The sequence below is a fragment of the Euprymna scolopes genome, chromosome 26 (assembly GCF_053919585.1).
Source record: "Euprymna scolopes isolate OS-2025 chromosome 26, ASM5391958v1, whole genome shotgun sequence".
Taxonomy (NCBI): Eukaryota; Metazoa; Mollusca; class Cephalopoda; order Sepiida; family Sepiolidae; genus Euprymna; species Euprymna scolopes.
The window spans coordinates 28,567,166-28,579,665 of record NC_136507.1 but is presented as its reverse complement, the minus strand read 5'-3'; positions in this window follow the sequence as shown (position 1 = coordinate 28,579,665).

Here is a 12,500-nt window from a genome sequence, read left to right as displayed (position 1 = left end):
TGGGTCGTACAATTGCATTAATCTGCAAGAGATCTAGCTAATTTGCATGTTCTTTTAAACGTTCATTTTAATTAATTCCCTATTGTTTGTTTTTTATAACATTGACACCTTTAATAAACTATTACGTGCAATTTTATTCATGCATATATTCTACATGATTTATACTTGCGTAATATTTGCGTAAAAAGGTTATAGTAAACACAACCTCTTTCTATATACATATATATGTAATACTATGCATATATATATATATAATATATATATATACATGTAATATTATACATATATATGTAATATTATACATATATATATATATGTAATATTATACATATATATATAATATATATTTAATAAATATTAGAGTAAATAAATATATATATAATATGATATAATATATATTTAATAATTATCATAGTAGGTAATTATATATATATATAATATATATATATATATATATATATATATATATATATATATATATGCGTATATATATTTGTTTAAAAAATTGACTACTAAACTCTAACGTTAGTTTTTGGTCTACTGACATGAAACTTAATGTATAAGGTATTCGGACCCACGCGAAACTTTATATTTGGGTTTTAGCCGTTGAAATTGGTGCAAAAGTGTGAAAATGAAAAAAAAAATGCAATTTGCTAGGTGAAATGGAATGACGGCATAAACGAATATGCATGCGTAACATAGTAGCTATTGGTTCATGTTTTAATTTGTAGTCTTGCAGCAAACGTGTATTCATAGTTTCGGCAATTGCGTCAAAGGAAAAAGTAAATCTCAGCTAAACGTTTCGGTTTCGATTCTCGGTGATGGTGCACGTGTCATTTTTTAAAAAGAAACTTTTAAAATCATTACTATATATATATATATATATATATATATATATATAGAAAGATAACCATTTATCAAGGCCCAGATGCCACTAGAGGATAAGGGTTAATAACTGTATTGTGGTCAATGTGACAGTAATCGTTAATAGTGAAAATTTGTTAATTGGATTACTTAATGAGCGGTTCATCAAGAACTTGGTCCTCTTCAAGGCCAACGTAAACATATTATAGTCAGCGGGAAAGCAATATACGGTATCTGTATTAATGAAATATCATATTTAAGCGTATTTTCCACCAGGCAATGCCGGTCGGCCTGCTCCAATATGTGTATATATATATATATATATATATATATATATATATATATATATATATATATATATATATAATTATTCAGAGTAGTGAAATACAATAAATCTACTGGTGTGCAAATCCAATGATTATCGGTCTTACAAAATATTATTGGATGTAATATTTTATATGAGACTATCCCAGCTTAATAAAATTGCTCAATATACTAGATAGAGCAAATAAATAATAATTTAGGAATTTAAAATTTGTGATTTGAAAAAGTTAAATTTCAAATATAGAAATTATATTGTATGCAAGACAAAGAATACAGTATAGTAAAATATATTTCCTTAACCCATGAGTTTTCGATGTTTATAAATCTCCTCGGAGGAATATATTAGCAAATATTATAAAAGGTTTGCACCTAATTTGCTAATGGTAATAAACATAAAAAATGAAATTCAATGTTCTTAAAGTTTTTAAATAATTTTAGTTACATACGATAGGGAAATTAACTTTTTCAAACCACAAATTTTAAATTCATACATATATATATATATATATATATATATATATATATATGTGTGTGTGTGTGTGTGTGTGTATACACATATATATATATACATATATATACATATATATATATATATATATATATATATAAATAAAACGGTAATCTCTTAAATTAACGGAATAAAAAGTTTCAATATGAGAGCATAAGTTTTTCTGACTTTTTGTAACTTTAAAGAAATACACACACAGATATATATATATATATATATATAAATATATATATATATATATACATATATAAACATAGTTTTATAAATATTACATACATCCCGCCTTTTCTTACACCTTTTAAATAAGCATGCGTATATATGTGTATAAAACACACACACACACACACACATATGGAGAGAATTGAGCATAAAACAAACTTACTTATGATTAATAAATTTACGAGCCCATTTTCTAGTGCAAGTTTATTTTAGTTTCATGAATTTCTAGAGAAAATGTCGATATTTTCTGTCTTTTTAATTTAAACACTACTTATTAGATATGAAATATATATTCCACAATTTTCGGTTTTTCAATGGTATTCCCGTGCTATAATGTGACCCATTTGTTGATTTGAAAATTTTAATATTTCTGATTTGAAAATTTTAATATATCAGATTTGAACCGATGTTATCTATCATCAACAGACACTAATCAAGCTTTAATTTCATTTTATGGTTTTATAATTTTAACCGGATTTTGCCGGATTTTAAATTTCGACAATTATAATCATGTAATGGATTTTTGTGAAAATCGGAATCTGCATTCCAGAGCTAAGATTATACTGCAATAGTGCCGAAGTTCTATCTTCACACACACACACACACACACACACACACACACACACACACACACACACACACACACACATATATTACTATTTCATTTAACCATATAAATAAATATAAGAAAATATAATTTTATGCGTAAATTTTCAGTAGTTACTTCAACAGTGCTCAATACAGAAATGGAGCTAGGTAATAAGTAATCATAATATATATGGAAATTAAGCTTCATGAGTATGATACGTGAAATATTCTGTGTAGCTTAAGTGCCATATATAATTTCATAACTTTTTTTTTTTACACAGTGATCACCACTTATCAAGGCCCGGAAGCCACTCAGGGATAAGGGTTATTGCAAGTACATTACGTTAGTGTGGAGATTTGATGAATTGTTTACTTAAGGGGGCGGTTCATTAGGAATTTGTTAACGTTGGACTTGAACACATCCAAGTTGTAGTCCGGTGGGAAGCAGGCAGACGGAACAGAGTTCCACAGGCGTGCAGTTCTTAGAAAGAAGCTTTGTTCATGGAATCCGCGTTTTGATTTAGGCACAGATAAAGAGTGGGGGAAACTTTTGACAGTGGATTCAGCTAGACGGGTGTTTTTAGTGAAAGATTGGCGAGGGTGGACCAGAGATTGGAGTTCAGACGAGCACCTGCCATGGAAATAACGATAAAACAAGGATAGGCTCGCAACGTCTCTTCTGTGGGAGAGAGGTTGCAGGGTAGAGAAAAGGGCATCCCCCACTAAGCCACGAAGTCTATTTTGTACTCTGTCAAGGCAGGATAGGCTGCTTTTAGAAGCCCCTGCCAAGATATGGCAACAGTATTCCATCCTTGGACGTACTTGGCTTTTATATAGATAGAGATAGAACTTACCATATATATATATATGTATGTATATATATATATATATATATATATATATATATATATATATATATATATATGTGTGTGTGTGTGTGTGTGTGTGTGTTATCAAACAGTAAATCTTTAACAAAGCAAAACTTGGCAAGATAACAAAAGCTTAACATTATTAAGAGGAGCACTTTACCTCATTTTTTTGTTTATATAATAAGTGTATATATAATATTTATTTTCTGTTATTTATTGAATATATATATATATATATATATATATATATATATATATATATATATATATATACATACAAGGGGATTTGTTTCTGTGTGTGTATATGTGGGTGTGTGAGATCTTTCCCTAAGAACTCCGAAACTGCTGGGCCGATTTTTATGAAATTCCGTACGAAGTTTTTTTTTTTTATGTGCCTGCCAGTTTTCTTAGCTAGGTTTTGCACCGGAATGTCGTCGATTAGTAGTGATAATCAAAACTCAAAACACTTCGATGAAAGAAGGCGATTTGACCAAAATCAACACCATTTGATAAGGTTTACTGCAACTCAAGCCGAAAGGCCCGGCATATAGAATTAACAATAGGTTCTTTGATATAACATGGGCGCGTTCCAGAACTTGAAAGGCCTTAGCCTATCAACATATAGCTAAAACTATCCAAATAAATACACCTTGGTCTTTATTATAGACCGAAAAATTATTTACACACTTCTGAAAAAATTTCATTAGCAGATGAGCAATTGTGTTGGCGGATTCTTTATTGGTGTTCGGTCTTAGAACTGATTAGTTTTGTATTCATCTCTCTTGACGGTCCAGGAAAGCCATTTCTAAAAAAACTTCAAGATACCGAAAAGATGATGGCGTTCTTTAAGGTCAATTTAAAATATTGCACCTGCCAACATTAACACCAATTCCACCAGAAATTGGCTAATTAGGCCCATTTATATTGGTAGATGGAGAGCTTCAGTACATAGATAGTTATAGAGATTAGAGCTAATTAACCGGGCGACCGGTGTTCAAACCTCGGTTGAATCACGCAATTTTTCATTGGTAACATTCCAAATAAATTAGCAAATATTTCACGTATTAGTTCTAATTATAGACATATATCCGGACGCACACACACAAACACACACACACACATAAATTTCAAAAATATTTCTCGTGGTTAACAGTAACCGAATGGATTAGGTCCTTGCTAATGAAGCCAGAGATGGATTCTGTTTCCGGGTTCGAATCTAATCGTGACACCCTGTACTAATGATCCCCGAAAGGATGAAACACTAGTGTCTATAGGTATTTAATAATTATTATAGCATATATATATATATATATATATATATATATATATATATATATATATATATATATATATATATATATATATATTCGGGTTTTTTTATTCAAAAGTAATGGATTAATGAATTCAACGAGGTTGTTAGATAGTGCCCAATAAAAAGAGCTGATAATACTTGTTTATTGTTATATAAACATGGTTACATCCTGCTGCTACAAATAGCCACTTGTTTACATCAAACAACAGATATCATCAGGCAGGGACTTGACTATTCAAAAGTTCAATGAATAAGCTTAAAGGCCTTAGCGTATCAAGGGTTATTCATTGAACTTTTGAATAGTCAAGTCCCTGCCTGATGATATCTGTTGTTTGATTGAAACAAGTGGCTATTTGTAGCAGCAGGATGTAAGACTGTTTATATAACAATAAACAAGTATATATATATATATATATATATATATATATATATATATATATATATATATACACACTGTGTCAAACGACACCTTTCAGGTTAGTTATTTCCCAAAATTTTATTCAAATTCATGCCATATTAACGAAGTTATAACATTTTATTCTTTATTGTAAGAACTTCCACTGTCCATCGCTTTATTGCAGGTCCCTTAAAATGTTATTTTAAGGCAAAAATACAATATCTTAACTTGCGAACTTTACTTTTTATTATATTTTTCTGTCCAAGAATAATAAACAAAAACATATCCTAGGTATAAGCCTCATATGAATTAATAATTTATCGACATATCCACTACTTTTTAAAAAAGTAACTTGAAACAACCTTTTGTCCTCTGAGGAAGTCAATTTTTTTTTTTTTATCCTAAAAGGAGTTATGGCTCTATCAACATCAACTATGTTTCTCCACAAGGCATCCTTTGAAGTAAATTGCTCTCATCCCTCATAAACTTCTCTTTTAAATATTGACCAGAGATATTCAATGGGGTTAAAATCCGGAGAACACGGTGGCCAGTGCATGAGGAATTTTTCCAAAGAAGCCCATAGATTCAAGGAAGGCTGTAGTTGCCCTAGCAGAATGGGATGGTACATTGTCATGTATAAAAATCATCTGAAAGCGACGTGACAATCATAGGTCATAAAGCGATGTCGACAAATGATTATCTAAAAAGGCCGTGTACGCATTGCTGGTAAGTTTTACACCATTTGGCCCTCGGAATTGGTTTATCTCCAATGATTCCCGGTCAAAACATGATGCCTCCACCTCTTTATTGGCGATGCATTCTGTAACGGGTCGGAGTTCCGTTCAGGTTTCAAACTTTGGTCCATCTATCCGGACCGCCAAAAGTAGCATGGACCGTATCACTAAATAGCCATGGAGGCATTGAAAGAGGTTTGATGTTCCTTGTAATCTCATTCAACACATTGTTTCGGACATGCCCGGATCTTTGAGAGAGTCCACCTTTTGCAAAAACGAAAGCACTGGTGCTGGTTGGGTTTCGGTTGATTTTCTTACGGATTTCCAGATTATCACGATCTAAAAGCTTTCTCACAATGGCCTTATTTTTCTGGATTTGGTGTTCGGGTTGTTGAAGAATACAGCTAAGGTTTTTGGATCCAATTCCAGCTCCGTGGCTTGGAAAATCCTCCTGTGAGTCCAGCAACTATCCCTTGCTTTTCGATAACCTTTATTCGCCTGATTTTTGGCATTGTAAGATATCTGCAATAAAGCGATTGTAAATAAATGCCATAACTTCGTGAATATCGCATGAATTTGAATAAAATTTTGGGAAATAACCAAACTTAAAGCAACCCTTTGATGGTACAATTTGCATTTTTTTGTGACGTATATTTAGGGAAATATTGATATTTTACAAATCTGCAATAAAGCGATTGGCATAGTTTATAAAAGGAACTTTGTCTCTCTATCTGTATGTGCATGTGTGCTTACGTTTTCGTATGGACTCCACAAAAAGCCTGTTCCGATTTAAATCAACTTTATCTGTCTGGGAGTGTTCATAGATAAGTCTTTATATCATTATTCCTTTTATAAGTATCCAAAATTATTAGTAGAAAAAATCCGATTAAAGAAAGAAACTGTCTAACCCCCTTATACAGCCTAACATAAGTTTATTTAAGTTTCATCATAGCTGTAAGGCATATATATTGTTCTTTAAAATATAATTATCCACTGAAACGTGTTTCCTCGTCTATCACTTCGAGTGACTGAATATATATATATATATATATATATATATATATATATATATATATATATATATATATATATTAGGAAGTATATTTGGTAAAAATCAGGAAAAACTGCTCAATATTTTAGTAGAGCTAAATATGTTTTTATAATTTCAACTTCGTTTTTTTATTTTTGGATTAAATAATTACAGTGTTTCTATCGACAAGACAATAATATTATACTTGACTTTAAGTTAAAGGTATAAAACTCATGCATCATGGTCCAGTTGTGCTCTTAAAAGAAAAAAAAAACGTCGAACGCCCCTCTGTCTTATAAAAGAGTCTACAGTTGATTTTATAGGCGGAGCCTTTCTGCTTGTGCTTTGATGATACTTCTCAAGTGCACTTGTGATGTTAGGTTTTATAAAAGTGATGACTTTGGAGGGAATTTCAGAAGTTCTAGAAAAAAACCTATATAAGTAGCTACGTTTGGTTACTTTCTTTTCCGGCATATCAACCCAGTTTGTGCTTTATAATTCTGAATGTAATAATTTTGAAAAAAAAAATACTTTAATTTTTTTTATATCTACAAATATTTATTCATGGAGTTTTGTTTGGTTGCTTTTTATAGCGTATCAAACCTTTTCAGACCGTTTAATCCCGAATTCAGTAAGTATGCTTCAAGTTCGGTATATCTGCAAATATTTATTCATGGTGTTTAGTTTTAGTATTTTGCAGAACATGATTGAGTTTTATGAACAGGCAGGAAAATAATAACAGATTGGGTATTCATTTTTTTGCGGACTGTTATACTTTCCTTCAGAGTTGTTGTTGTTGTTTCAACACGTTTCGGCCAAACCATCCTCTGACCTTCTTCAGTTGGTTAAACTTGATAGGATAGCAATGCTGAGTCTTGAAACCGTATCCCCAGTAATTTCTGCCGTCTATATTTGTTGTCCTACCACGTTTTTGGCAAGTTAATCCTCTGACCTGCTTTGGGTAGGATTGAAACCTCTATTTTCACTGGAACCGTTGAGATTCAAAGCCTCTATTCACTGTGCCAGGGGTCCCGAAGGGCGATCAAGATTGAATTTTATGGTCTTATAAATCCGAGTTTTGTGTTTTTATCTGGTTTTACAATTGTCGGGTTCGTACCGAATAATATTATATTTTATTTTATTTTTCAAAAATAAATAAATAAATTAATAAATGATTAAATAATAGAATTAATGTTTCGTTCTAATTTTGGTAAGCAATTCAGTATCTTCAGACAGGCTGGTCTGATTGTAGCATATATAAGAGTGGAAAATTTCTCGAGATTTAAAGTTTTTCGGTGAAGGGGTAAGATTTTGCTTTGAAAGTACTTGTAAAACAAGAATATGCATGCAATAATGCAGAAAACCTTAAAGACGATGAGACTAACGGTTTATGCACTAGCCCAGATGTGACAACACTACCCAAGAACGGGCGAATGGCAGTATTATATATATATACGTAAGTGTTAGGAGTTTTCTAGCCAGGTATATGGAATCTCCCTTTTACCGTATATTTTATGGCATTCTAATTTTTGTTGTACGCAGATGTTTTTGTTAAGCTGCCTTTCCAAAAGGGAAAATTTGTTTTTCCACATAGGAGTCACCACCAACAGTCCGCAAAAAAATGACTACACAATCTGTAATTCTTTTCCTGCCTCTTCCTAAAACTCAGTTATGTTGTGCAAAGTTGAAAACAAAGCGATTTTCCTTTAAAAAGATACTTAAACACTAAAGTATGAATAAATATTTGAAGATATACAGAACTTATCAAGGTCCAAAGGCTACTCGAGGATAAGGGTTACTGAGTGTATAGTGGTCACTGAGAAAACGGCGTATTAATAGTTAGTGGAGGAAATAGGATGCGATGGCTACTTTCAATCTCAAAAGACACTGGATACACCCTGTAAATGTAGCTACGCATATAATTGTGAGGCAAGGGTTGTGCAAGCTAAAGCCACACCTCTCCGTAATCGGTACAGGTTAAGTCCAATGGCAAGAGGAGTGCTAGCCGACTGGAAACAATGCCGAGATAAGCGGAAAACGCATACAGCACCTGGAATTCCCAAATGGCGACCCATTTTAGTACTGACTAGGCTTAACGTTGCTTAATTTCGGTGATCTAACGTGAAATGGTGTGTCAATGTGAATTATATTGTTGGAAATGGGATAGAAATAGATTATTCAGGAGAGGTAGCTCAACAAGAACTTGATGACATTGGACTTGAAGGCGACCACATTGTACTCAGCTAGAAAGCAGGCCAATGGGACAGAGTTCCCCAGAAACGTAGTTCTAGGAAAGAAACTTTGTTCTTGGAATTTGTGTTTAGGTTAAGGCACAGATAGAGAGCGAGGGAAACTGTTGAAGTTCGTTGCAGCTTGCTTATTTTGACAGAGTTTGGCAAGTCCGATTTTGAAGTGAGGAGAGGGAACAGTCAGCTCCCTAAAAGGCGCACCCTCGATTAGTGTAATAATAAAAATAGCCTTAGTCTAAAAGGATTTCCGTTTAACTGACTTAAGACAAAAAGGATGAAATACAATATCAGAACAGGTGCTACACTTTACTTAAAAGTATTGCATACTAGTAGGCCGCTCGCCGTTGCCCGGCTGTTAAATGCGCTTAATATGAAATTCTACTTTATACACATTTCGCATTTGTTATGATAGAGCATATTCTCTATTGTTTACTATATTGTCCCTAATACGGAGCAACGATGAGTCTGGCCAGTACCAGATGGGTGACCATTTGGGACTTCCAGGTGCTGTATGTACTCTCCGCTTATCTCAGCATTATTTCGTCATGAACTTCTCCTTGCCACTGGACACAAGCAGTGCTGATTCAGGAGAGATGTGGCTGTGATTGCGCAACCCTTGCCACATAATTACACACACAGTTGTCCCTGCAGTGGGTATCTTTTGTTTTTCGAGACTGAACGTATATAGTAGTGACTTACAAAGATTTAGAAAAATATTACTTTTGGTACCATCAGTTGGAATTATAATCAAAACCTTTAGCACTTTTGCTGTATCTACCACCATATGACCTAAAGACAGATATATATATATATATATATATATATATATATATATATATATATATATATATATATATATATATATATACTCGGGTTATTTTATATTCAAAAGTAATGGACTAATGAATTCAACGAGGTTGTTAGATAGTGCTCAATAAAAAGAGCTGATAATACTTGTTTGTTGTTATATAAACATGCTCACATCCCGCTGCTACAAATAGCCACTTGTTTCAATCAAACAACAGATATCATCAGGCATATAAATATATCAAAACTATAAATTTAACGCAGTTTTACTAATACATTTATATTTCTGCATGCATAGACGAGTATTTGAAGTCGACTTACTCCTACCAATATTTCAGCTTTAAAATGTTTACACCTTATTAACTATTTCGACGGCTAAGAAATTGAATTTATTTGTTTGACGGGTCTGAATACAAGTAGAGTTGTATGACTAAAATATACTTCATTTGGAAACAGCTGTAAAGTGCTTTTATACTATTGTGTGTACTTTATTAAAAACTGACTTAAGTACTTTGGTAGATATTGTTCCACACACACACACACACACACGTAGACACAGTTTCTTCTTAAGTAAAACTGTATACAGATAGATGTATATAATATGGTTGTGAGAAAGTTTATGTTATATTGTATGACATGGAAAAAAGGTTCTGTCTAGAAACAGCTGTAAAGTACTTATCGAACTATATTTTTTTTTCAAGGGAGTCACCACTTTTAAATGTAAAGTGATAGTGTAGTTATTGTAAATGGTCTAGATTGGGTAGAATTAAGATTATTTAAGCGGACCGTTTCACAGGAACTTGTTTACATTGGACTTGAAAATTACGGAAAAAAGAATTCGAGAAGTATTTGCAGATAATGCAAATCTTCATGATTGCATATAAATATATATGTTGGTTCTTGTAGTGTTGGTGTGTAGATAAATTGATATATATATATATATATATATATATATATATATATATATATATATATATAGATGCCTACGTTCAGTCTCAAAAGAGAAAAGATACCTGCTCTATGGGCAGTTGTGCAGGGTAATTGTGAGGATAAGGTTGCGCAATTACCAACCATATCATTTCTGAATCAGTACAGTCCGAGTCCAGTGGAAAGAGACACATACAGCACACGGAAGTACAAAATGGTCACCCATTTACTACTGACCAGATTCAGCGTTACTTAACTTCAGTGATCCAGCGAGAATTTTTGTGTCAACCTCATTATGCCGTGTGTGTATATATATATATATATATATATATATATATATATATATATATATATATATATATATATATATATATATATATATATATATATATATATATATATATATATATATATATATATATATATATATATATATATATATATATATATATATATATATATATATATATATATATATATATATATATATATATATATATATATATATATATATATATATATATATATATATATATATATATATATATATATATATATATATATATATATATATATATATATATATATATATATATATATATATATATATATATATATATATATATATATATATATATATATATATATATATATATATATATATATATATATATATATATATATATATATATATATATATATATATATATATATATATATATATATATATATATATATATATATATATATATATATATATATATATATATATGATTATTGCAACGTCTTGTCAGACGAGTGCCACTCTCTCAAACACTTAAAATCCATGAGCCCAAAAATGACTTTTTTTAGTCCTACCGGTGAATTCATACGCTCAAGCAGGGATGAAACTGAAGACGGTCATTGAGATCTATTATTACATGCTTTCAGCATTTCAAGCCTCCACGCGTCACAACTTTTCCATCGCAACAGGACGATTTTTATAGAAAAATGCCTGAGGGAGTATCTATACACAGATGATGTTACAGAGTCTTAGCTTTGTACGACAGCTAAGTCTCTCTCTCTCGGTTCAAAATGTTTAGATCCAGCAACAAGTAAGAGCAAGATAACCAGCAACAAGTTAAAGTGCCGACCAGCATAATGCGGGTACCGCTTTATGTTTTTTCCAATCAGAGATTTTCTTCTAGAAAAGTTGCCTTCACCACGTCTTACAGGAGTCCTCTCCACCCCAACATACATATACACACACAAAAATATACACGGTTCTAGTCGGCCGTTGACACCGAAATAGGGTTCATTCGCCCTTTGGAAGGTCTTATTTTTAATCCTTCAGGGAGACTAGCCACCCTCCCCACCAAACAAGTCTGGTGGGGGAACCAGTTTAGTCGCCGGTGATCCGGCCATGAGGCAGGTAGTACTGGGTTACATGGTACCAGTAGCATATGACATGACCTGACATGCATGCATATATATACATATATATAAATATACATATATATATATGTATATATAATTATATATAAATATGCATATATATACATATATACATATATATACATATATATATACATATATACATACATATATATCTACATATACATACATATGCATATATATACATATATACATATTTATATATACATATATATACATATATACGTATACATATATA